This window comes from Stenella coeruleoalba, assembly GCF_951394435.1.
Source record: "Stenella coeruleoalba genome assembly, contig: scaffold_47, whole genome shotgun sequence".
Taxonomy (NCBI): Eukaryota; Metazoa; Chordata; class Mammalia; order Artiodactyla; family Delphinidae; genus Stenella; species Stenella coeruleoalba.
The window spans coordinates 1,924,077-1,951,870 of record NW_027646269.1 but is presented as its reverse complement, the minus strand read 5'-3'; the positions used below and the strand labels follow the sequence as shown (position 1 = coordinate 1,951,870).

Below are 27,794 nucleotides of genomic sequence, written 5' to 3'. Positions count from 1 at the left end.
ACGAAATGGACTCAACACCTCATATTAAACGTCTAAGAATGTACCTGACTAGTAAGTATCTTAAAACCTATGGATTGCTATGTCTCCGAAAGAGAATCAAGCATGTGTACAGGGGCATAAACGCAGCAGTGATAGGATTGGAGAGGTTTGGTGAGCAAATGAAGACCTTTGAAGTCATATTGCATGGTACCCATTCCACGGGTTTCAACTACCCAGGTTTAAGGTATTCTTCCTTCAGCTAAAACATGCATGTGGAACCTAGAGTATGATCAACCATGTGATCGGGAGACGTGTTCAAATATGTCTCAGTTTTCGTACCCTGGTACTCGGGTACAACATTCCAGACGCTTTACTAACACTCTCCCGACTTGGAGAGTCAGTCCCTTTAACCTCCTGTTTGACCCAGTTTGCAATTTCTGCGGAAGATGAACAGGAATAGCGAGAACCAAGGAGAGGCTAGCTGGAGGTGTCTGGACGGGCAAATTTAACTCTCATTTCCCACCAGGAAGAGGAATTAACCAAAGGCTCAGCGTGCCATGCCAGAACCAGATTAGGGCCTGAAGTCATCCTGCGGTGTTGCGGCCAGCTCAAAAGAAAGCGAGTTGAAGAAAGGAGCTCAGGGGCACTTTAATTCACAAACCTGCAGAGTTATAAATGACAGCTATCGTCCAAAAATAGACTGAAGTAAGGCTGCCAAGAGGACTTGAAAGCGGGGCAGAATTGCAGGAAACCGATTTCAGGAGGTAGACTGGAATTGCATTGAAAGCATAGGAAAAGAGGCAGAACGTCCACAATGATGCACTTGGCCAAAAAGGGCGTATGCGTTTTTTCCTGAATATATTCAGGAAAAAACGCATACGCCCTTTTTGGCCAACCAAGCAAGCTTGCAAAGGAAATCTGCACTACAATGAAGTCTCACTTCCCCCTGGTCAAAAGGGCCATCTGAAAAAAGTGTAAAATCCAGAAAGGCAGGACAGGCCATGGAGAACTGGGAGCCTTGTTATGCTGATGGGCGGGATGTAAATTGCCATCAGACATTCGGGAGAAGTGTATGGTGTTTCCTGAAACATCTAAAAAACAAAGCAACAGAGCCTAGGGCACTGCCACTTATGGTCCTATAGCTTAGGGAAATTAAAATCAAAAAGACACAGCCATCCCAAAGTTTGGGACGCCTCTGTTTACAAGAACCTCGTTTACAGTACAAGTTCAACATCGCAGAAAGTGAAAAATGGATAAAGAAGTTGTGGTATTTACTTACAAAGCAATATCACTCAGCAATGAAATCTATGTCATCAGGCCCTTAGCAGCACAATGAGTGGATTCAGGTAAGATGATTCTAACTGAAATAAATCACACAGAAAAAGAAACATCATAAGATATCAGTAATACACGGAATGTAAACTTGGCTACACAGGAACTGAATTACAGAACAGAACAGTGTCTCAAATTTAGAAAACCAACTTATGCTTGCTTAAGGGTAAAGGTGAGTTGGGGTGCTGCATAAAACCAGAGATTGAAATGAGCACAGATAAAGTTCCTTAAGCCAAATATGGAATAGACAAGAGCTACTCCTTGCTCAACGAAATGGACTCAAAACCCCATATTAAACGCCTAAGAATGTACCTGACTAGTAAGTATCTTAAAACCTATGGATTGCTATGTCTCCAAAAGAGAATCAAGCATGTGTACAGGAGCATAAACGCAGCAGTGATAGGATTGGAGAGGTTCGGTGAGCAATGAAGACCCTTTGAAGTCATATTGCATGGTACCCTTACACGGGTCTCAACTCTCCAGGTTTAACGTATTCTTCCTTCAGCTAAAACATGCATGTGGAACTCAGAGTATGATCAACCATGTGAACGGGAGACGTGTTCAAATATGTCTCAGTTTTCCTCCCCTGGTACTCGGGTGCAACATTCCAGACGCTTTACTAACACTCTCCCGACTTGGAGAGTCAGTCCCTTTAACCTCCTGTTTGGCCCAGTTTGCAATTTCTGCGGAAGATGAACAGGAATAGCGAGAACCAATGAGAGGCTAGCTGGAGGTGTCTGGACGGGCAAATTTAACTCTCATTTCCCACCAGGAAGAGGAAATAACCAAAGGCTCAGCGTGCCGTACCGGAACCAGATTAGGGCCTGAAGCCATCCTGCGGTGTTGCGGCCAGCTCAAAAGAAAGCGAGTTGAAGAAAGGAGCTCAGGGGCACTGTAATTCACAAACCTGCAGAGTTATAAATGACAGCTATCGTCCAAAAATAGACTGAAGTAAGGCTGCCAAGAGGACTTGAAAGCGGGGCAGAATTGCAGGAAACCGATTTCAGGAGGTAGACTCTAATTGCATTGAAAGCATAGGAAAAGAGGCAGAACGTCCACAATGATGCACTTGGCCAAAAAGGGCGTATGCGTTTTTTCCTGAATATATTCAGGAAAAAACGCATACGCCCTTTTTGGCCAACCAAGCAAGCTTGCAAAGGAAATCTGCACTACAATGAAGTCTCACTTCCCCCCGGTCTAAAGGGCCATCTGAAAAAAGTGTAAAATCCAGAAAGGCAGGACAGGCCATGGAGAACTGGGAGCCTTGTTATGCTGATGGGCGGGATGTAAATTGCCAACAACCACTCGGGAGAAGTGTATGGTGTTTCCTGAAACATCTGAAAAACAAAGCAACAGAACCTAGGGCACTTCCACTTATGGTCCTATAGCTTAGGGAAATTAAAATCAAAAAGACACAGCCACCCCAAAGTTTGGGACGCCTCTGTTTACAAGAACCTCGTTTACAGTACAAGTTCAACATCGCAGAGAGTGAAAAATGGATAAAGAAGTTGTGGTATTTACTTACAAAGCAATATCACTCAGCAATGAAATCTGTGTCATCAGGCCCTTAGCAGCACAATGAGTGGATTCAGGTATGATGATTCTAACTGAAATAAGTCACACAGAAAAAGAAACATCATAAGATATCAGTAATACACGGAATGGAAACTTGGCTACACAGGAACTGAATTACAGAACAGAACAGGGTCTCAAATTTAGAAAACCAACTTATGCTTGCTTAAGGGTAAAGGTGAGTTGGGGTGCTGCATAAAACCAGAGATTGAAATGAGCACAGATAAAGTTCCTTAAGCCAAATATGGAATAGACAAGAGCTACTCCTTGCTCAACGAAATGGACTCAACACCTCATATTAAACGTCTAAGAATGTACCTGACTAGTAAGTATCTTAAAACCTATGGATTGCTATGTCTCTGAAAGAGAATCAAGCATGTGTACAGGGGCATAAACGCAGCAGTGATAGGATTGGAGAGGTTTGGTGAGCAAATGAAGACCCTTTGAAGTCATATTGCATGGTACCCATTCCACGGGTTTCAACTACCCAGGTTTAAGGTATTCTTCCTTCAGCTAAAACATGCATGTGGAACCTAGAGTATGATCAACCATGTGATCGGGAGACGTGTTCAAATATGTCTCAGTTTTCGTACCCTGGTACTCGGGTACAACATTCCAGACGCTTTACTAACACTCTCCCGACTTGGAGAGTCAGTCCCTTTAACCTCCTGTTTGACCCAGTTTGCAATTTCTGCGGAAGATGAACAGGAATAGCGAGAACCAAGGAGAGGCTAGCTGGAGGTGTCTGGACGGGCAAATTTAACTCTCATTTCCCACCAGGAAGAGGAATTAACCAAAGGCTCAGCGTGCCATGCCAGAACCAGATTAGGGCCTGAAGTCATCCTGCGGTGTTGCGGCCAGCTCAAAAGAAAGCGAGTTGAAGAAAGGAGCTCAGGGGCACTTTAATTCACAAACCTGCAGAGTTATAAATGACAGCTATCGTCCAAAAATAGACTGAAGTAAGGCTGCCAAGAGGACTTGAAAGCGGGGCAGAATTGCAGGAAACCGATTTCAGGAGGTAGACTGGAATTGCATTGAAAGCATAGGAAAAGAGGCAGAACGTCCACAATGATGCACTTGGCCAAAAAGGGCGTATGCGTTTTTTCCTGAATATATTCAGGAAAAAACGCATACGCCCTTTTTGGCCAACCAAGCAAGCTTGCAAAGGAAATCTGCACTACAATGAAGTCTCACTTCCCCCCGGTCAAAAGGGCCATCTGAAAAAAGTGTAAAATCCAGAAAGGCAGGACAGGCCATGGAGAACTGGGAGCCTTGTTATGCTGATGGGCGGGATGTAAATTGCCATCAGACACTCGGGAGAAGTGTATGGTGTTTCCTGAAACATCTAAAAAACAAAGCAACAGAGCCTAGGGCACTGCCACTTATGGTCCTATAGCTTAGGGAAATTAAAATCAAAAAGACACAGCCATCCCAAAGTTTGGGACGCCTCTGTTTACAAGAACCTCGTTTACAGTACAAGTTCAACATCGCAGAAAGTGAAAAATGGATAAAGAAGTTGTGGTATTTACTTACAAAGCAATATCACTCAGCAATGAAATCTATGTCATCAGGCCCTTAGCAGCACAATGAGTGGATTCAGGTAAGATGATTCTAACTGAAATAAGTCACACAGAAAAAGAAACATCATAAGATATCAGTAATACACGGAATGTAAACTTGGCTACACAGGAACTGAATTACAGAACAGAACAGTGTCTCAAATTTAGAAAACCAACTTATGCTTGCTTAAGGGTAAAGGTGAGTTGGGGTGCTGCATAAAACCAGAGATTGAAATGAGCACAGATAAAGTTCCTTAAGCCAAATATGGAATAGACAAGAGCTACTCCTTGCTCAACGAAATGGACTCAAAACCCCATATTAAACGCCTAAGAATGTACCTGACTAGTAAGTATCTTAAAACCTAGGGATTGCTATTTCTCCGAAAGAGAATCAAGCGTGTGTACTGGGGCATAAATGCAGCAGTGATAGGATTGGACAGGTTCGGTGAGCAAATGAAGACCCTTTGAAGTCATATTGCATGGTACCCATTCCACGGGTCTCAACTCTCCAGGTTTAAGGTATTCTTCCTTCAGCTAAAACATGCATGTGGAACCCAGAGTATGATCAACCGTGTGATCGGGAGACGTGTTCAAATATGTCTCAGTTTTCATACCCTGGTACTCGGGTGCAACATTCCAGACGCTTTACTAACACTCTCCCGACTTGGACAGTCAGCGCCTTTAACCTCCTGTTTTGCCCAGTTTGCAATTTCTGTGGAAGATGAACAGGAATAGGGAGAACCAATGAGAGACTAGCTGGAGGTGTCTGAACGGGCAAATTTAACTCTTATTTCCCACTAGGAAGAGGAATTAACCAAAGGCTCAGCGTGCCGTGCCGGAAACAGATTAGGGCCTGAAGCCATCCTGCGGTGTTGTGGCCAGCTCACAAGAAAGTGAGTTGAAGAAAGGAGCTCAGGGGCTCTGTAATTCACAAACCTGCAGAGTTATAAATGACAGCTATCGTCCAAAAATATACTGAAGTAAGGCTGCCAAGAGGACTTGAAAGCGGGTCAGAATTGCAGGATACCGATTTCAGGAGGTAGACTGGAATTGCATTGAAAGCGTAGGAAAAGAGGCAGAACGTCCACAATGATGCACTTTGCCAAAAGGGCATATGCGTTTTTCCCTGAATATATTCAGGAAAAAAGTCATACGCCCTTTTTGGCCAACCAAGCAAGCTTGCAAAGGAAATCTGCACTACAATGAAGTCTCACTTCCCCCCGGTCAAAAGGGCCATCTGAAAAAAGTGTAAAACCCAGAAAGGCAGGACAGGCCATGGAGAACTGGGAGCCTTGTTATGCTGATGGGCGGGATGTAAATTGCCAACAGACACTCGGGAGAAGTGTATGGTGTTTCCTGAAACATCTAAAAAACAAAGCAACAGAGCCTAGGGCACTTCCACTTATGGTCCTATAGCTTAGGGAAATTAATATCAAAAAGACACAGCAACCCCAAAATTTGGGACGGCTCTTTTTACAGAAATCTCTTCTATGGCACAAGTTAAATATCCCAGGGAGCAAATAATGGATAAAGAAGTTGCGGTACTTATGTACAACAGAATACCACTCAGCAATGAAATCTATGTCACCAGGCCCGTACCAGCATAATGAGTGGATTGAGGCACGATGATTCTAAGTTAAATAAGTCACACAGAAAAAGAAACATCATAAGGTATCACTAATACACGGAATGTGAACTTGGCTACACATGAACTGAATTACAAAACAGAACAGGGTCTCAAGTTTAGAAAACCAACTTATGCCTGCTTAAGGGGGAAGGTGAGTTGGGGTGCTGCATAAAAGCAGAGTTTGAAATTAGCACAGATACCGTTCCATAAGCCAAATATGTAATAGACAAGAGCTACCCCTTGCTCAACGAAATGGATTCAACAATGAGGTATCACCTCACACCTGGTAGAATAGGCATCATTGAAAATCTACAAACAAAAAATGCTGGAAAGGGTGTGGAGAAAAGGAACCCTCTTCCACTATTGTTGGGAATATAAATTGATACAGTCATTATGGAGAACAATATGGAATTTCTTAAGAAACTAACAATAGAATTACCATATGATACAGCAATCCCAGTACTGGACATATACCCAGACAAAACCATAAATCAAAAAGAGTCATTCACCGCAATGTCATTGCATCACTATTTACAATATCGAGGTAATGGAAGCAACCTAAATGCCCACAGACAGACGAATGCATAAAGCTGTGGTACATATATAAAATGGAATATTACTAAGCCATGAAAAGGAATGAAATTGGGTCATTTGTAGAGACGTCGATGGATCTAGAGACTGTCATACAGAGTGAAGTAAGTCAGAAAGAGAAAAACAAATCTTGTATATTCATGCATATATGTGGAACCTAGAAAAACTGTACAGGTTAACCATTTTGCAAGGCATAAATAGAGCAACAGATGTAGACAACAAACGTATGGACAACAAGGGGGGAAAGCTGTTGGGGGGGTGGTGGTGGGAGGAGTTGAGAGACTGGGATTGGCATGTATACATTTATATGTATAAAATAGATAACCAATAAGAACCTGCTGTATAAAAATATAAAATAAAATTCAAAATTAAAAAGAAATAAAATTTAAAAAATAAAACAGAAAAAACAATTATTCCCTGCACATACATGTATTTATATGAATAAATTATTTCCATGCTTATATCTGTAAATACAAAAAAGAGGAATAAAATCTACCTTGAACCAAAAACGAAAAAGAGAAAAAAAACACAGAACCCACCAGTTACACAGAGGAAAACCGTATCAGAGCACTTGCTCCAGTTGTAAACAATTCTGAAGTTGGTCAGTGGTGGGGAATCGTCTCCCATTCAGCCAGCAGCCCCCACGCAACAAGCGTCCTCATTGCAAAGCTGGGGCACCGTGCCGAGGCATCTGTGAGTAAACGTGAGCTGAGCCCCAGGCCAGTTGCTGCTGAACTATTCCCACCCGTCCCAGGTAAAACACCTGAATATATACAAGGACTTGAAAGCCTAGAGGAAGGGCCATAGAGCCACACGAGTGACAGCATGCCGGCCGACTTGGTGCCTGCAGGCCAGCCAGGATGGTCCTGGCCCTGGGTGCTCTTCTGGAAGATTTCCATTTCCCTGCCTGAGATATCCGTCCTGTCCCTGCCCCCACTGCTTTTTTCCTTCCTCACCTCTGCCCAGGGTGAAATTCCAGCAGCAGGTATGGGTGACACACCCTCTTCTTTAGCAGGTGGCAGCCTGGCAACTGCTGCAGAAAGTCCAGCAGAGCCCCACTCACACTGGGCCACCCACAAAGCCGTGGCCTCTCACTCCCTCCCACCAGCCCAGCCCGGAGACTGCTGACAGGGCAGAGAAAATGGCGTCAGGCACGGCTGCAGGGGCTCTTGCTGCCTGGAGTGGTATTTATATTGATCTCAACCCAGGCACACCTGGGGAGGGCTGGCCAGCACGGTAAGGCTGCCCAGGTCAGCCAATCATCACCCCTCAGGGGCTCACAGTTGCAGAAAATGGAACTTGCTGAACCGGCCAGGTCCAAGGAACAGGTGTGGGCTCCTGAGAGTCAGGATAGACAAGGGGCTGCAGCTTTGGCTTGTTTTCTAATCATTTTATCTGGCCCATGAGTGGGAGACAACTTCAAGAAAACCCTCTCCTAATGAGAGGAACCCAGGAGTCAGGGAGAGGAGGGGTGGGTGGTGGTTGGAGACAGAGGCCTGGTGCCCCGGGTGCAGTGGAAGTCTCTGGAAGACCAGGTGGAGGGAGGCCTCACGGAGTGATGCCCAGGGTCACAGACCTGTCGCAGCTGCTGTTTGTTAGTTCAAGTCCTGCTCTGAGGTGCTCTGTGTCAGCTCTGAGCGACAGGTGAGCTGGGGGTGCTCTGCAATGAGGGCTATGTGCACGGTTCCTGTGTGCCCAGCCCTGCCACGGTACCTGCAAGGGTAGCTCTGTATCCTGGGAGGGGCCTGACCACGAGAGCCCCGTGGGCTGGGGTGGGGGTGGGGTACCTGCCCAGGTGAGCTCCATATTCTGGGATTGGTCTGACCACGAGAGCCCCATGGGCTGCTGGGGACCTGGTAAAGGATGTCAGGACAGTCAGTGAAGCCACCGAGGATATACCTCCAGTTGCTCCTAATTCCTACACCCTGCTGGTCATTCTACCAACCACCAGGACATGGTATTCTGTATTAGTCTTCAATGATGCCTTCTTTTGTATTCCATTAGTCCCAGAGTCACAAGAAATTTTGGCTTGTGAGTGGCAGGACTCAACATACAACTAAAACAATACTTCCGGGCCGTCTGGCCCCAAGGGTGCAAAAATTCCCACACCATCTTTGGGGAAAGCTTAGCTAAAGACCTAAAAGTTCTACCTCTGGAAAAGGAAACCCTCCTTCAATATGCAGACGACATTCTGATCACCAGCCCTACTAAGGAGGCCTCTGAACTACCAAGCCAATAAAGGATAGAAGTTGTCCAAGAAAAAGCTCAAATATCACAGACTGCGGTGACCTGCCTGGGCTTCATTCTCACAGAAGGTCAGAGAAGCCCATCCCAGGAAAGGGAAGAAACCATTTTCAGCCTTACCCCTTTCTAAAACTAGAAGACAGCTTAGGGGTTCCTAGGGAGGCCAGGGTTTGCTGCTTCTGGATCCCTAGCTACAGTCTACTAGCTGGGCCTCTATATGAAACACTGAAAGGAAAAGATGATGATCCTTTTGAATAGAATCCAGAAGTGGCCTTTCAAGAATGGAAAGAGCAGTCAATTCAGACCCTTGCCCTGGAACTCCCTAATTTAGCTAAACCCTTTGACCTTTACATTCCCGGTGAAAGGTGAATCGCCATTGGAGAATTAGTGCAAAAACTGGGACCACTTGAAATGGAACAATGCAAGAATGCCATCCAGGTAGGATAAACTACGGTCACTAAGGGGCTTGGCCCACTGCCACATCTGGCCAAGATACTGGCGGTATCTAAAAACCTGGAAATCAGCAGCCCAAAAGGCCACCTCCCTCCTAAGGGAAAAGGACCCCACGTGGTGATCCTAACCACCAACCATGCCCTGAAGTTGCAGGGTTCGCTCCGTGGGCACACCGACCTCGAGTGAGGAGGCCCTCCAACTCCAACATCCAGAGAGATAACCGGGGGCAACAGGGCACCATGACGACTCGTGTGAACATCACTTGACCTGGAGTTTCTCTCATAAAACAACAAGAGTGTGTCCCAAAAGAGTAGACTACTGCTTGCAGGACTTACTGCACCCAGAGGGGAGCTAATAATCTTGGCGGGGGAACAGTATACCACACTGTCACCATAGAAAAGCCTACAGACACCGTGATGATGGTGGCCAATAAGACCGGCTGGACTCCTGTTTACTTCAAAAGGCTGTTGACTCAGTAGCCATCATGGTCCTTGATCACCACTGACCCTGGACTGTCTGGGAGTTGAGCGGGCAGGGCTCTGACACCTGGTGCTGTTTGTACGTTAATTCAGGGGCCTAATTGAAGAAAGCGCAGACTACTGGTCAGAGCATCTAGGCTGGCAGAGACGGTCAGCCTAAGGTGGCCGAACAAATGTGGGGCGGGGTGAAACCGGCCCCCACAGCGTCTCTGCACATCTCTTTCCTGGACCCTTAAAGGTCATTAGAATCTATAACACTTCCAATGCTGGTGCTCAGGTGGACGAGCAGGGAGGCAGGGGTCCTGGGGACAATCAACGTCACCGGGAGGCTGCTGGGGAGAAGCTCTGACCCTCGCCCCAGGGTATGAGGGCTCCCAACTCAGCACTCAGCAGTTACAGAAGAAGGGTCTGCACCCTCAGCACTCCAAGAATGAGGAACGGGACAAAAGGCAGAGGAGGGGTTTGTCCCCAGCAAAGCCCATTAAAAATCCCTGGGAGATAAAAGTAGAATCTGGGCAATAAAGTCAAGTCTAACCTTTTTTATCCTTTGTGCTTTGTCTAATTTCACGTGCTCCTAGGGTCCCGCATGCAGAGGTTCCACACCCGGCACTTCAGACCAGATTTCCTAGTGCAGAATGGCTGGGTCGACACCTCAGCTCCTGGGGCCCAGTGCAGACTCCACGATATAGAGCCTGAGCTACAGCCAACCCGGCCCTCGAGAGCTCCGCCGCCTCCCTCCCTCCCACTGACTCTGACAGGATCTCTACACAGCAGCCCAGCCCACAGCCCACGGGGTAGTGCATGCTCTCACCTCTCCATTCTCTGATCAAAATATAAAGTTTCCTTTGCTTGTGAACCAAACTCAGTCTCGATCTGTTGGCCCCAATGACACTGGGCAGGGGGACACTTGTTGGGGTCCACTCTGGAGGATCAGTAACAGAAATTGAGACTATTGTAACCTCAATGAACAGATGTGTGAGCCAAACTGTAGTTAACATAGAACAGTGTATAAGGCTCGGGTAAAATAAGATGTTTTTAACACTTCCATTTGATATTTCCATCACTTTTTATAAGCAAGTTCAGTGAAAAGGTTTGTCTTATTTGTCGGGTCAATATTAGAGAAACGAAGTGATTTCTTTCCAAGGATGTACATCTAATAATCTTGGTTAAACCTTCAATCTTGTTTTAAATGCTTTTCCATTGAAAATGATACCTCTCTTTTAGCTCCCCCATTTCTGAGAAGTATAAAATCTTATAATTTATTATTACCAAAGGGGAAAGGTGGGAGGAGGGATAAATTAACAGTTTGGAATTAACACATACACACTGCTATGTATAAAATAGATCATCAACAAGGAACTACTGTATAGCACAGGGAACTACACTCAACATTTTGCAATAACCTATAAGGGGAAATAATCTGAAAAAGAATAGATATTTTTATTGACATCATCTATCAATGACAGTTAAAGTGTAGCCTAAGGGAAGCTGGTGGTGAGTGCTTCTGACCCTGAAGACTTCAATCATCTAAAGTTTGGACTCTGCCTACTTCCCAAGGCCCTTAATGAACATATGTGTAGCCGTAGCTTAAAAAATTCCCCAGTTTGGGTTTCGGGGAGACACTGATTTTGAAAAAGCCCTGGTGTTCTCCTTACATGAATGGGACTCTTCCTACTGCTAAAACATGTCTGTCACACCCAGAGGATGGTATACCGTCTGATCGGGAAGAGTTTGGAAAAGGCATCTCATCTCCTCATCTCCTGGTGCTCGGGTTCACCCCTCCAGCGTCTTTACTAACAGTCTCCCCACTTGGAGATGTCAGCACTGTCAACATCCTGTTGCGTACAGTTTGGAATTTGTCCAGAGGATGAAGCGGAAGGATGAGGAACAATGAGAGACAAGTCCTAGGTGTTCAGACAGGCACATGTCACTCTAATTTCCAATCAGGAAGACGAATTGACCAAAGGCTAGGGTTGCCCATGGAAACAGTATAGGGCTTGAGGAAATCCCGCTGCTTTGTGGCCAGTTCCCATAAACACGAGTTGAACAATGGAACTCAGGGGCAGTAAAATTCACAAAACTGCAGAGTTGAAAATATCCATCACTGAAAAATGTCTTGAGGAAAGTCAGAGAAAAGGACTTGTAAGCAAGGGAGAATGGCAGGAAAGGGATTTGAGGAGGTAGAAAGGACTCGCCATTAAGCACAAGAAAAGGAGCTGAACATTGCCAACATTGCAGTTGGCCAAAAAGGGTGTATGCGTTCTTTTCTGTATATATTCAAGAAAAGGGCATACACTTTTTTAGCCAACCAAACAGGTGGGCACTGGAAGTCAATACTACAAAAGATATCACTTCGCATCAGTCAGAAGAGCCATCCTCATAAAGCGTAAACAACAGAAATGCAGGACAGGGCAACGAGAAGAGGGAGCCCTGTGAGACTTATAGTGGAAATGTATATTGCCAACGGCCATTCTGGAGAAGTGTATTGTGTTTACTAAAGCATCTAAAAAATGAGCTACAGAGCATAGGGCACTTGCACTCACGGGCGTATATCTTGGGAAAAACAAAAATCGAGAGGACACAGGCACCCCAATGTTTACCCCCTCTCTGTTTAAAAGATCCTCGACTAGGATATAACTTAAATGTCTCTGGAGGGAAAAAATGGGTAGAGATGTGGTACTTAGGTAGAGTGGAATATTATTCAGCCTGGAAATCAATGAAATATGGCCAGTTGTAACAACTCCGGAGGAGTTATGTATGATCATTCTAAGTGACAGAATTCAAAAAGAAAAAGACACATATCATAAGATATCACTTAAAGGTGGAATCCAAAATGGCTACACATGAAATAAATTACAAAACAAAAACATAGTCAAATATGTAGAAAACACGCATAAGGCTGCTAAACGGGAAAGGTGGGGAGGGGTGAGGCATCATCCAGGAGGTTGAAATTAGCAAAGATACCATTCCAAATACCAAACTGATAATCAACAAGGCCTACACGGTAGCTAAAAGAACTGCACTCAGCACACTCAAGTCACCGGAAAAGAATATATACGACTGGTAAGAATCTGAAAAAGAATTTATTGATGTCTCTCTGTACGTGAATCAAGTGGATGTACAGCAGCAAGAAACAGAGCTTTGAAAATCAGCTGTAACCAATATAGTAATAAATTGAAAAAAATAAACGACAGAGAGACAGAGAAAACCTCTTACAACTTTTCCTCAGGGATGGTGATGCAACATGGATTGAACACATCTAGACCCACAGCAGGATGAGACATAAGGCTGGAAACTGTTTGCGCTAAGAGAAATGTGAGGTTGGGTGAGGAAATGCACACCCTTTAAAGTAATACTACCTGGTACCCATTCAATGGGTCCCAAATCTGCAGGTTCAAGGGATCTTCCTACAGCTAAAACATGCATGGAAAACCCAGAGGACTGTACACCATGTGATCGGGAGATGTGTCTAAAATGCACCTCATTTATCCTCTCCTGGTGCTCCTGTTCACCATTCCAGCCACGCTACTTAGAATCTCCCCACTTGGAGAATCAGCACATTTAAACTTCTGTTTCACACATTTTGCAAATTGTGAGGAGGATGAACGGGAAGAGGGGGAACCAATGAGAGAAGAGTTGTAGGGGTTTGGACGGGCACATATCACTCTAATTTCCCATTAAGAATAAGAATTAAAGGAAGGCTCAGCCTGCCTCGCCGGAGCCAAAATAGGGCCTGAAGCAATCCTGCGGGTTTGAGGCCAGCTCACAAAAGAGCAACTTAAAAAATGGAGCTCAGGGTCACTGCAATTCACAAACCTGCAGAGTTATAAATGAAAACTAACGTCCAAAAATATGTTGAGGTAAGGCAAAGAAGAGGATCTGAATGCAAGACAGAATTGCAAGAAACAGATTTCAAGAGATAGATTGGACTCATCTTTAACGCACATGAAAAGCGGCAGAATTTCGACAATGATGCAGTTGGCCCAAAAGGGCGTATGCGTTTTTTCCTGATTATATCCAGGAAAAAACGCATACGCACTTTATGGGCAACGAAGCAAGCAAGCAATGCAAATGTGCACAACAAAGAAGTCTCACTTCCCACCGGTCAAAAGGGCCATCCTAAAAAATTGTAAAAACCAGAAATGCAGGACAGGCCATGGAGAACAGGGAGCCTTTATACGCTGATGGGCAGTGTGTGAACTGCCGAGAGCCACTCTGGAGAAGTGTATGGTGGTTCCTAAATCATCTAAAAAACAGAGCTACAGAGCATAGGACACTTCCAATCATGGGAGTATATCTAGGGAAGTCTAAAAATCAACAAGACACAAGCACACCACAGTTTAGGGCTACTCTGTTTACAAGAACCTCAACTTCAGTACACCTTAAATATCCCAGGAAAGAGAACAATGGATAAAGAAGATGTGGTACTTATGTACAATGGAATATCTCTTCACCATGAAATCAATGTAATAAGGCTAGTAGAAGGATAAAGAGTGGATTTAGGTCCGATAATACTACTTGAAATAAGTCAAACAGAAAAAGAAACATATCATAAGATATCACTTATAGAAGGAGGGTAAATATGGCTGCACAAGAAATGAATTACAGAACAGAACAGTGTCTCACATTTAGAAAACACACTTATGTCAGCTTAAGGGGAAAGGAGAGGTGGGGTGATGCATAAAACCAGAGTTTGAAATTAGCACAGATACCGTTCAATAAACCAAATAGGTATTAGACAAGATCTACACCTTGCTCAATGAACAGGCCTCAACACACCCTATACACCGCAGAGAAATATATCTGAGGAATAAGAATCTTAAAACCCATGTATTGATATATCTCCATAAGGGAATCAAGTGTGTGCAGAGCGGCACAAACACAGCAGTGAAAAGGAGCTAAACCCCATTATAGAAATAAATTTTAAAAACAAAACGCTGAAACAATGAAAGAGAGAAAAATTCTTACAAAATTCGCTCAGGGGCTGTGATGCAACCTGGATTGACCACATATAAACCCACAGCTGGATAAGACATAAGGCTGGACACTTGGGGCTGACAGGATTGGTGAGCTTTGGTGAGCAACTGCCGAAAGTTTAATGCAATACTTCATGCTACTCAGTCCAAGGGTCCCAACACTCCAGGTTGAAGGGAATCTTCCTACAGCTAAACCATGCTTGGGAAACCCAGCGACTGGTATACCATATGATCGGGAAAGGTTTCTAAAACGCACCTCATTTTTCCTCTCCTGGGGCTCCGGATCGACATTCCAGCCGCTTTACTAACAACATCCCCACATGGAGTCAAAGCCTTTAAGTTCTGGTATCGCACAGTCTGCAGTTAGTGCAGAGGATGAATGGGAATAGGGGGAACCAGTGAGAAACTAGCTGTAGCGGTTTCAATGGGCACATGTCACTCTAATATCACATCAGTAAGAAGAATTAACCAAAGGCACAGCAAGGTGCCCCAGAAGAAAAATAGGGCTTCAAGGAATCCTGTGGTTATGGGGCAAGACCACAAAAATAAGAGCTAAAAAATGGAGCTAAGGGCCACTGCAATTCAAAAACCTGCAGAGTTATAAAGGCCAACTATTTTTAAAAAATATATTGAGGTAAGGCTATGAAGAGGCATTGAAAGCAAGGCAGAATGCAGGAAACCGATTTCAGGAGGTAGACTGGAATTGCATTGAAAGCATATGAAGAGAGTCAGAAACTCGACAATGATGCACTTGGCCAAAAAGGGCGTATGCGTTTTTTCCTGAATATATTCAGGAAAAAACGCATACGCACTTTTTGGCCAACCAAGCAAGCTTGCAAAGGAAATCTGCACTACAATGAAGTCTCACTTCCACCTGGTCAAAAGGGCCATCTGAAAAAAGTGTAAAATCCAGAAAGGCAGGACAGGCCATGGAGAACTGGGAGCCTTCTTATGCTGATGGGCGGGATGTAAATTGCCAACAGCCACTCTGGAGAAGTGTATGGGGTTTCCTGAAACATCTAAAAAACAAAGCAACAGAGCCTAGGGCACTTCCACTTATGGTCCTATAGCTTAGGGAAATTAACATCAAAAAGACACAGCCACCCCAAAGTTTGGGATGGCTCTGTTTACAAGAACCTCGTTTAAGGTACAAGTTCAATATCGCAGAAAGTAAAAAATGGATAAAGAACTTGTGGTACTTACGTACAATGCAATATCACTCAGCAAAGAAATCTATGTAATCAGGCCCATAGCAGCATAATGAGTGGATTCAGGTACGATGAATCTAACTGAAATAAGTCACACAGAAAAAGAAACATCATAAGATATCACTAATACACGGAATGTAAACTTGGCTACACAGGAACTGCATTCCAAAACAGAACAGGGTCTCAAATTTAGAAAACCAACTTATGCTTGCTTAAGGGGAAAGGTGAGTTGTGGTGCTGCATAAAACCAGAGATTGAAATGAGCACAGATAAAGTTCCTTAAGCCAAATATGGAATAGACAAGAGCTACTCCTTGCTCAACGAAATGGACTCAAAACCCCATATTAAATGCCTAAGAATGTACCTGACTAGTAAGTATCTTAAAACCTATGGATTGCTATGTCTCCAAAAGAGAATCAAGCGTGTGTACAGGGGCATAAACGCAGCAGTGATAGGATTGGAGAGGTTCGGTGAGCAAATGAAGACCCTTTGAAGTCATATTGCATGGTACCCATTCCACGGGTCTCAACTCTCCAGGTTTAAGTTATTCTTCCTTCAGCTAAAACATGCATGTGGAACCCAGAATATGATCAACCATGTGAACGGGAGACGTATTCAAATATGTCTCAGTTTTCCTCCCCTGGTACTCGGGTGCAACATTCTAGACGCTTTACTAACACTCTCCCCACTTGGAGAGTCAGTCCCTTTAACCTCCTGTTTGGCCCAGTTTGCAATTTCTGCGGAAGATGAACAGGAATAGCGAGAACAAATGAGAGGCTAGCTGGAGGTGTCTGGACGGGCAAATTTAACTCTCATTTCCCACCAGGAAGAGGAATTAACCAAAGGCTCAGCATGCCGTGCCGGAACCAGATTAGGGCCTGAAGCCATCCTGCGGTGTTGCGGCCAGGTCACAAGAAAGCGAGTTGAAGAAAGGAGCTCAGGGGCACTGTAATTCACAAACCTGCAGAGTTATAAATGACAGCTATCGTCCAAAAATAGACTGAAGTAAGGCTGCCAAGAGGACTTGAAAGCGGGGCAGAATTGCAGGAAACCGAATTCAGGAGGTAGACTGGAATTGCATTGAAAGCATAGGAAAAGAGGCAGAACGTCCACAATGATGCACTTGGCCAAAAAGGGCGTATGCGATTTTTCCTGAATATATTCAGGAAAAAACGCATACGCCCTTTTTGGCCAACCAAGCAAGCTTGCAAAGGAAATCTGCACTACAATGAAGTCTCACTTCCCCCCGGTCAAAAGGGCCATCTGAAAAAAGTGTAAAATCCAGAAAGGCAACAGGCCATTGAGAACTGGGAGCCCTGTTATGCTGATGGGCGGGATGTAAATTGCCAACAACCACTCGGGAGAAGTGTATGGTGTTTCCTGAAACATCTAAAAAACAAAGCAACAGAGCCTAGGGCACTTCCACTTATGGTCTTATAGCTTAGGGAAATTAAAATCAAAAAGACACAGCCACCCCAAAGTTTGGAACGGCTCTGTTTACAAGAACCTCGTTTACAGTACAAGTTCAACATCGCAGAAAGTGAAAAATGGAGAAAGAAGTTGTGGTATTTACTTACAAAGCAATATCACTCAGCAATGAAGTCTGTGTCATTAGGCCCTTAGCAGCACAATGAGTGGATTCAGGTATGATGATTCTAACTGAAATAAGTCACACAGAAAAAGAAACATCATAAGATATCAGTAATACACGGAATTTAAACTTGGCTACACAGGAACTGAATTACAGAACAGAACAGGGTCTCAAATTTAGAAAACCAACTTATGCTTGCTTAAGGGTAAAGGTGAGTTGGGGTGCTGCATAAAACCAGAGATTGAAATGAGCACAGATAAAGTTCCTTAAGCCAAATATGGAATAGACAAGAGCTACTCCTTGCTCAACGAAATAGACTCAACACCCCATATTAAACGCCTAAGAATGTACCTGACTTGTAAGTATCTTAAAACCTATGGATTGCTATGTCTCCGAAAGAGAATCAAGCATGTGTACAGGGGCATAAACGCAGCAGTGATAGGATTGGAGAGGTTCGGTGAGCAAATGAAGACCCTTTGAAGTCATATTGCATGGTACCCATTCCACGGGTTTCAACTACCCAAGGTTTAAGGTATTCTTCCTTCAGCTAAAACATGCATGTGGAACCTAGAGTATGATCAACCATGTGATCGGGAGACGTGTTCAAATATGTCTCAGTTTTCGTACCCTGGTACTCGGGTGCAACATTCCAGACGCTTTACTAACACTCTCCCGACTTGGAGAGTCAGTCCCTTTAACCTCCTGCTTGGCCCAGTTTGCAATTTCTGCGGAAGATGAACAGGAATAGCGAGAACCAATGAGAGACTAGTTGGAGGTGTCTGGACGGGCATATTTAACTCTTATTTCCCACCAGGAAGAGGAATTAACCAAAGGCTCTGCGTGCCGCGCCGGAACCAGATTAGGGCCTGAAGCCATCCTGCGGTGTTGCGGCCAGGTCACAAGAAAGCGAGTTGAAGAAAGGAGCTCAGGGGCACTGTAATTCACAAACCTGCAGAGTTATAAATGACAGCTATCGTCCAAAAATATACTGAAGTAAGGCTGCCAAGAGGACTTGAAAGCGGGGCAGAATTGCAGGAATCCGATTTCAGGAGGTAGACTGGAATTGCATTGAAAGCATAGGAAAAGAGGCAGAACGTCCACAATGATGCACTTGGCCAAAAAGGGCGTATGCGTTTTTTCCTGAATATATTCAGGAAAAAACGCATACGCCCTTTTTGGCCAACCAAGCAAGCTTGCAAAGGAAATCTGCACTACAATGAAGTCTCACTTCCCCCCGGTCAAAAGGGCCATCTGAAAAAAGTGTAAAATCCAGAAAGGCAGGACAGGCCATGGAGAACTGGGAGCCTTGTTATGCTGATGGGCGGGATGTAAACTGCCAACAGACACTCGGGAGAAGTGTATGGTGTTTCCTGAAACATCTAAAAAACAAAGCAACAGAGCCTAGGGCACTTCCACTTATGGTCCTATAGCTTAGGGAAATTAAAATCAAAAAGACACAGCCACCCCAAAGTTTGGGACGCCTCCGTTTACAAGAACCTCGTTTACCGTACAAGTTCAATATCACAGAAAGTGAAAAATGGATAAAGAACTTGTGGTACTTACGTACAATGCAGTATCACTCAGCAATGAAATCTATGTCATCAGGCCCGTAGCAGCATAATGAGTGGATTCAGGTACGATGAATCTAACTGAAATAAGTCACACAGAAAAAGAAACATCATAAGATATCACTAATACACGGAATGTAAACTTGGCTACACAGGAACTGCATTCCAAAACAGAACAGGGTCTCAAATTTAGAAAACCAACTTATGCTTGCTTAAGGGGAAAGGTGAGTTGGGGTGCTGCATAAAACCAGAGATTGAAATGAGCACAGATAAAGTTCCTTAAGCCAAATATGGAATAGACAAGAGCTACTCCTTGCTCAATGAAATGGACTCAAAACCCCATATTAAACGCCTAAGAATGTACCTGACTAGTAAGTATCTTAAAACCTATGGATTGCTATGTCTCCAAAAGAGAATCAAGCGTGTGTACAGGGGCATAAACGCAGCAGTGATAGGATTGGAGAGGTTCGGTGAGCAAATGAAGACCCTTTGAAGTCATATTGCATGGTACCCATTCCACGGGTCTCAACTCTCCAGGTTTAAGTTATTCTTCCTTCAGGTAAAACATGCATGTGGAACCCAGAGTATGATCAACCATGTGAACGGGAGACGTGTTCAAATATGTCTCAGTTTTCCTCCCCTGGTACTCGGGTGCAACATTCCAGACGCTTTGCTAACACTCTCCCGACTTGGAGAGTCAGTCCCTTTAACCTCCTGTTTGGCCCAGTTTGCAATTTCTGCGGAAGATGAACAGGAATAGCGAGAACCAATGAGAGGCTAGCTGGAGGTGTCTGGACGGGCAAATTTAACTCTCATTTCCCACCAGGAAGAGGAATTAACCAAAGGCTCAGCATGCCGTCCCGGAACCAGATTAGGGCCTGAAGCCATCCTGCGGTGTTGCGGCCAGGTCACAAGAAAGCGAGTTGAAGAAAGGAGCTCAGGGGCACTGTAATTCACAAACCTGCAGAGTTATAAATGACAGCTATCGTCCAAAAATAGACTGAAGTAAGGCTGCCAAGAGGACTTGAAAGCGGGGCAGAATTGCAGGAAACCGCATTCAGGAGGTAGACTGGAATTGCATTGAAAGCATAGGAAAAGAGGCAGAACGTCCACAATGATGCACTTGGCCAAAAAGGGCGTATGCGATTTTTCCTGAATATATTCAGGAAAAAACGCATACGCCCTTTTTGGCCAACCAAGCAAGCTTGCAAAGGAAATCTGCACTACAATGAAGTCTCACTTCCCCCCGGTCAAAAGGGCCATCTGAAAAAAGTGTAAAATCCAGAAAGGCAACAGGCCATTGAGAACTGGGAGCCTTGTTATGCTGATGGGCGGGATGTAAATTGCCAACAACCACTCGGGAGAAGTGTATGGTGTTTCCTGAAACATCTAAAAAACAAAGCAACAGAGCCTAGGGCACTTCCACTTATGGTCTTATAGCTTAGGGAAATTAAAATCAAAAAGACACAGCCACCCCAATGTTTGGGACGCCTCTGTTTACAAGAAACTCGTTTACAGTACAAGTTCAACATCGCAGAAAGTGAAAAATGGATAAAGAAGTTGTGGTATTTACTTACAAAGCAATATCACTCAGCAATGAAATCTGTGTCATCAGGCCCTTAGCAGCACAATGAGTGGATTCAGGTATGATGATTCTAACTGAAATAAGTCACACAGAAAAAGAAACATCATAAGATATCAGTAATACACGGAATGTAAACTTGGCTACACAGGAACTGAATTACAGAACAGAACAGGGTTTCAAATTTAGAAAAACAACTTATGCTTGCTTAAGGGTAAAGGTGAGTTGGGGTGCTGCATAAAACCAGAGATTGAAATGAGCACAGATAAAGTTCCTTAAGCCAAATATGGAATAGACAAGAGCTACTCCTTGCTCAACGAAATGGACTCAACACCGCATATTAAATGCCTAAGAATGTACCTGACTTGTAAGTATCTTAAAACCTATGGATTGCTATGTCTCCGAAAGAGAATCAAGCATGTGTACAGGGGCATAAACGCAGCAGTGATAGGATTGGAGAGGTTCGGTGAGCAAATGAAGACCCTTTGAAGTCATATTGCATGGTACCCATTCCACGGGTTTCAACTACCCAGGTTTAAGGTATTCTTCCTTCAGCTAAAACATGCATGTGGAACCTAGAGTATGATCAACCATGTGATCGGGAGACGTGTTCAAATATGTCTCAGTTTTCGTACCCTGGCATTCGGGTGCAACATTCCAGACGCTTTACTAACACTCTCCCGACTTGGAGAGTCAGTACCTTTAACCTCCTGTTTGGCCCAGTTTGCAATTTCTGCGGAAGATGAACAGGAATAGCGAGAACCAATGAGAGACTAGCTGGAGGTGTCTGGACGGGCAAATTTAACTCTCATTTCCCACCAGGAAGAGGAAATAACCAAAGGCTCAGTGTTTCGTGCCGGAACCAGATTACGCCCTGAAGCCATCCTGCGGTGTTTCGGCCAGCTAAAAAGAAAGCGAGTTGAAGAAAGGAGCTCAGGGGCACTGTAATTCACAAACCTGCAGAGTTATAAATGACAGCTATCGTCCAAAAATATACTGAAGTAAGGCTGCCAAGAGGACTTGAAAGCGGGGCAGAATTGCAGGAAACCAATTTCAGGAGGTAGACTGGAATTGCATTGAAAGCATAGGAAAAGAGGCAGAACGTCCACAATGATGCACTTGGCCAAAAAGGGCGTATGCGTTTTTTCCTGAATATATTCAGGAAAAAACGCATACGCCCTTTTTGGCCAACCAAGCAAGCTTGCAAAGGAAATCTGCACTACAATGAAGTCTCACTTCCCCCCGGTTAAAAGGGCCATCTGAAAAAAGTGTAAAATCCAGAAAGGCAGGACAGGCCATGGAGAACTGGGAGCCTTCTTATGCTGATGGGCGGGATGTAAATTGCCAACAACCACTCGGGAGAAGTGTATGGTGTTTCCTGAAACATCTAAAAAACAAAGCAACAGAACCTAGGGCACTTCCACTTATGGTCCTATAGCTTAGGGAAATTAAAATCAAAAAGACACAGCCACCCCAAAGTTTCGAACGGCTCTGTTTACAAGAACCTCGTTTACAGTACAAGTTCAACATCGCAGAAAGTGAAAAATGGATAAAGAAGTTGTGGTATTTACTTACAAAGCAATATCACTCAGCAATGAAATCTATGTCATCAGGCCCTTAGCAGCACAATGAGTGTGTTCAGGTATGATGATTCTAACTGAAATAAGTCACACAGAAAAAGAAACATCATAAGATATCAGTAATACACGGAATGTAAACTTGGCTACACAGGAACTGAATTACAGAACAGAACAGGGTCTCAAATTTAGAAAACCAACTTATGCTTGCTTAAGGGGAAAGGTGAGTTGGGGTGCTGCATAAAACCAGAGATTGAAATGAGCACAGATAAAGTTCCTTAAGCCAAATATGGAATAGACAAGAGCTACTCCTTGCTCAACGAAATGGACTCAACACCGCATATTAAACGTCTAAGAATGTACCTGACTAGTAAGTATCTTAAAACCTATGGATTGCTATGTCTCCGAAAGAGAATCAAGCATGTGTACAGGGGCATAAACGCAGCAGTGATAGGATTGGAGAGGTTCGGTGAGCAAATGAAGACCCTTTGAAGTCATATTGCATGGTACCCATTCCACGGGTTTCAACTACCCAGGTTTAAGGTATTCTTCCTTCAGCTAAAACATGCATGTGGAACCTAGAGTATGATCAACCATGTGATCGGGAGACGTGTTCAAATATGTCTCAGTTTTCGTACCCTGGTACTCGGGTGCAACATTCCAGACGCTTTACTAACACTCTCCCCACTTGGAGAGTCAGTCCCTTTAACCTCCTGTTTGGCCCAGTTTGCAATTTCTGCGGAAGATGAACAGGAATAGCGAGAACCAATGAGAGACTAGCTGGAGGTGTCTGGATGGGCAAATTTAACTCTCATTTCCCACCAGGAAGAGGAATTAACCAAAGGCTCATCGTGCCGTGCCAGAACCAGATTAGGGCCTGAAGACCTCCTGCGGTGTTGCGGCCAGCTCACAAGAAAGCGAGTTGAAGAAAGGAGCTCAGGGGCTCTGTAATTCACAAACCTGCAGAGTTATAAATGACAGCTATCGTCCAAAAATATACTGAAGTAAGGCTGCCAAGAGGACTTGAAAGCGGGGCAGAATTGCAGGAAACCGATTTCAGGAGGTAGACTGGAATTGCATTGAAAGCATACGAAAAGAGGCAGAACGTCCACAATGATGCACTTGGCCAAAAAGGGCGTATGCGTTTTTTCCTGAATATATTCAGGAAAAAACACATATGCCCTTTTTGGCCAAGCAAGCAAACTTGCAAAGGAAATCTGCACTACAATGAAGTCTCACTTCTCCCAGGTCAAAAGGGCCATCTGAAAAAAGTGTAAAATCCAGAAAGGCAGGACAGGCCATGGAGAAGTAGGAGCCTTGTTATGCTGATGGGCGGGATGTAAATTGCCAACAGACACTCGGGAGAAGTGTATGGTGTTTCCTGAAACATCTAAAAAACAAAGGAACAAAGCCTAGGGCACTTCCACTTAAGGTCCTATAGCTTAGGGAAATTAAAATCAAAAAGACACAGCCACCCCAAAGTTTGGGACGCCTCCGTTTACAAGAACCTCATTTACCGTACAAGTTCAATATCACAGAAAGTGAAAAATGGATAAAGAACTTGTGGTACTTACGTACAATGCAGTATCACTCAGCAATGAAATCTATGTCATCAGGCCCGTAGCAGCATAATGAGTGGATTCAGGTACGATGATTCTAACTGAAATAAGTCACACAGAAAAAGAAACATCATATGATATCACTAATACACGGAATGTAAACTTGGCTACACAGGAACTGCATTCCAAAACAGAACAGGGTCTCAAATTTAGAAAACCAACATATGCTTGCTTAAGGGGAACGTTGAGTTGGGGTGCTGCATAAAACCAGAGATTGAAATGAGCACAGATAAAGTTCCTTAAGCCAAATATGGAATAGACAAGAGCTACTCCTTGCTCAACGAAATGGACTCAAAACCACATATTAAACGCCTAAGAATGTACCTGACTAGTAAGTATCTTAAAACCTATGGATTGCTATGTCTCCAAAAGAGAATCAAGTGTGTGTACAGGGGCATAAACGCAGCAGTGATAGGATTGGAGAGGATCAGTGTGCAAATGAAGACCCTTTGAAGTCATATTGCATGGTACCCATTACACGGGTCTCAACTCTCCAGGTTTAAGGTATTCTTCCTTCAGCTAAAACATGCATGTGGAACCCAGAGTATGATCAACCATGTGATCGGGAGACGTGTTCAAATATGTCTCAGTTTTCCTCCCCTGGTACTCGGGTGCAACATTCCAGACGCTTTACTAACAGTCTCCCGACTTGGAGAGTCAGTGCCTTTAACCTCCTGTTTGGCACAGTTTGCAATTTCTGCGGAAGATGAACAGGAATAACGAGAACCAATGAGAGGCTAGCTGGAGGTGTCTGGACGGGCAAATTTAACTCTCATTTCCCACCAGGAAGAGGAAATAACCAAAGGCTCAGCATGCAGTACCAGAACCAGATTAGGGCCTGAAGCCATCCTGCGGTGTTGCGGCCAGCTCAAAAGAAAGAGAGTTGAAGAAAGGAGCTCAGGGGCACTGTAATTCACAAACCTGCAGAGTTATAAATGACACCTATCGTCCAAAAATAGACTGAAGTAAGGCTGCCAAGAGGACTTGAAAGCGGGGCAGAATTGCAGGAAACCGATTTCAGGAGGTAGACTGGAATTGCATTGAAAGCATAGGAAAAGAGGCAGAACGTCCACAATGATGCACTTGGCCAAAAAGGGCGTATGCGTTTTTTCCTGAATATATTCAGGAAAAAACGCATACGCCCTTTTTGGCCAACCAAGCAAGCTTGCAAAGGAAATCTGCACTACAATGAAGTCTCACTTCCCCCCCGGTCAAAAGGGCCATCTGAAAAAAGTGTAAAATCCAGAAAGGCAGGACAGACCATGGAGAACTGGGAGCCTTGTTATGCTGAAGGGCGGGATGTAAATTGCCAACAACCACTCGGGAGAAGTGTATGGTGTTTCCTGAAACATCTAAAAAACAAAGCAACAGAGCCTAGGGCAGTTCCACTTATGGTCCTATAGCTTAGGGAATTTAAAATCAAAAAGACACAGCCACCCCAAAGTTTGGAACGGCTCTGTTTACAAGAACCTCGTTTACAGTACAAGTTCAACATCGCAGAAAGTGAAAAATGGATAAAAAAGTTGTGGTATTTACTTACAAAGCAATATTACTCAGCAATGAAATATGTGTCATCAGGCCCTTAGCAGCACAATGAGTGGATTCAGGTATGATGATTCTAACTGAAATAAGTCACACAGAAAAAGAAACATCATAAGATATCACTAATACATGGAATGGAAACTTGGCTACACAGGAACTGAATTCCAAAACAGAACAGGGTCTCAAATTTAGAAAACCAACTTATGCTTGCTTAAGGGGAAAGGTGAGTTGGGGTGCTGCATAAAACCAGAGATTGAAATGAGCACAGATAAAGTTCCTTAAGCCAAATATGGAATAGACAAGAGCTACTCCTTGCTCAACGAAATGGACTCAACACCCCATATTAAACACCTAAGAATGTACCTGACTAGTAAGTATTTTAAAACCTATGGATTGCTATGTCTCCAAAAGAGAATCAAGCGTGTGTACAGGGGCATAAACGCAGCAGTGATAGGATTGGAGAGGTTCGGTGAGCAAATGAAGACCCTTTGAAGTCATATTGCATGGTACCCATTCCACGGGTTTCAACTACCCAGGTTTAAGGTATTCTTCCTTCAGGTAAAACATGCATGTGGAACCCAGAGTATGATAAACCGTGTGATCGGGAGACATGTTCAAATATGTCTCAGTTTTCCTCCCCTGGTACTCGGGTGCAACATTCCAGACGCTTTACTAACACTCTCCCTACTTGGAGAGTCAGCGCCTTTAACCTCCTGTTTGGCCCAGTTTGCAATTTCTGCGGAAGATAAACAGGAATAGGGAGAACCAATGAGAGACTAGCTGGAGGTGTCTGGACGGGCAAATTTAACTCTCATTTCCCACCAGGAAGAGGAAATAACCAAAGGCTCAGCGTGCCGTGCCGGAACCAGATTAGGGCCTGAAGCCATCCTGCGGTGTTGCGGCCAGCTCACAAGAAAGCGAGTTGAAGAAAGGAGCTCAGGGGCACTGTAATTCACAAACCTGCAGAGTTATAAATGACAGCTATCGTCCAAAAATATACTGAAGTAAGGTTGCCAAGAGGACTTGAAAGCAGGGCAGAATTGCAGGAAACCGATTTCAGGAGGTAGACTGGAATTGCATTGAAAGCATAGGAAAAGAGGCAGAACGTCCACAATGATGCACTTGGCCAAAAAGGGCGTATGCGTTTTTTCCTGAATATATTCAGGAAAAAACGCATACGCCCTTTTTGGCCAACCAAGCAAGCTTGCAAAGGAAATCTGCACTACAGTGAAGTCTCACTTCCCCCCGGTCAAAAGGGCCATCTGAAAAAAGTGTAAAATCCAGAAAGGCAGGACAGGCCATGGAGAACTGGGAGCCTTGTTATGCTGATGGGCGGGATGTAAATTGCCAACAGACACTCGGGAGAAGTGTATGGTGTTTCCTGAAACATCTAAAAAACAAAGCAACAGAGCCTAGGGCACTTTCACTTATGGTCCTATAGCTTAGGGAAATTAATATCAAAAAGACACAGCAACCCCAAAATTTGGGACGGCTCTTTTTACAGGAATCTCTTCTACGGCACAAGTTAAATATCCCAGAGAGCAAATAATGGATAAAGAAGTTGCGGTACTTCTGTACAACAGAATACCACTCAGCAATGAAATCTATGTCACCAGGCCCGTACCAGCATAATGAGTGGATTGAGGCACGATGATTCTAAGTGAAATAAGTCACACAGAAAAAGAAACATCATAAGGTATCACTAATACACGGAATGTGAACTTGGCTACACATGAACTGAATTACAAAACAGAACAGGGTCTCAAGTTTAGAAAACCAACTTATGCCTGCTTAAGGGGGAAGGTGAGTTGGGGTGCTGCATAAAAGCAGAGTTTGAAATTAGCACAGATACCGTTCCATAAGCCAAATATGTAATAGACAAGAGCTACCCCTTGCTCAACGAAATGGATTCAACAATGAGGTATCACCTCACACCTGGTAGAATAGGCATCATTGAAAATCTACAAACAAAAAATGCTGGAAAGGGTGTGGAGAAAAGGAACCCTCTTCCACTATTGTTGGGAATATAAATTGATACAGTCATTATGGAGAACAATATGGAATTTCTTAGGAAACGAACAATAGAATTACCATATGATACAGCAATCCCAGTACTGGACATATACCCAGACAAAACCATAAATCAAAAAGAGTCATTCACCGCAATGTTCATTGCATCACTATTTACAATATCGAGGTAATGGAAGCAACCTAAATGCCCACAGACAGACGAATGCATAAAGCTGTTGTACATATATAAAATGGAATATTACTAAGCCATGAAAAGGAATGAAA

General features: G+C 44.1%; 1 long non-coding RNA gene across 50 annotated transcripts in view; it reads right to left on the bottom strand.

Annotated features, from left to right (window-relative positions):
- LOC307181221 overlaps window positions 1-27,794 on the bottom strand; it is a 2,056,127-nt gene that overhangs the window by 745,232 nt on the left and 1,283,101 nt on the right. For 2 of the 50 annotated variants that reach the window (XR_013826128.1, XR_013826131.1), the window contains exon 14: window positions 25,494-25,579. The exons of 46 other annotated variants lie outside the window; for them this stretch is intronic. This is a non-coding gene — a long non-coding RNA (uncharacterized lncRNA). Of the gene's footprint in view, window positions 1-4,459; window positions 4,499-25,493; window positions 25,580-27,794 lie in introns of those variants that run through there. 2 more of the 50 variants (XR_013826134.1, XR_013826135.1) reach the window with 2 other exon arrangements.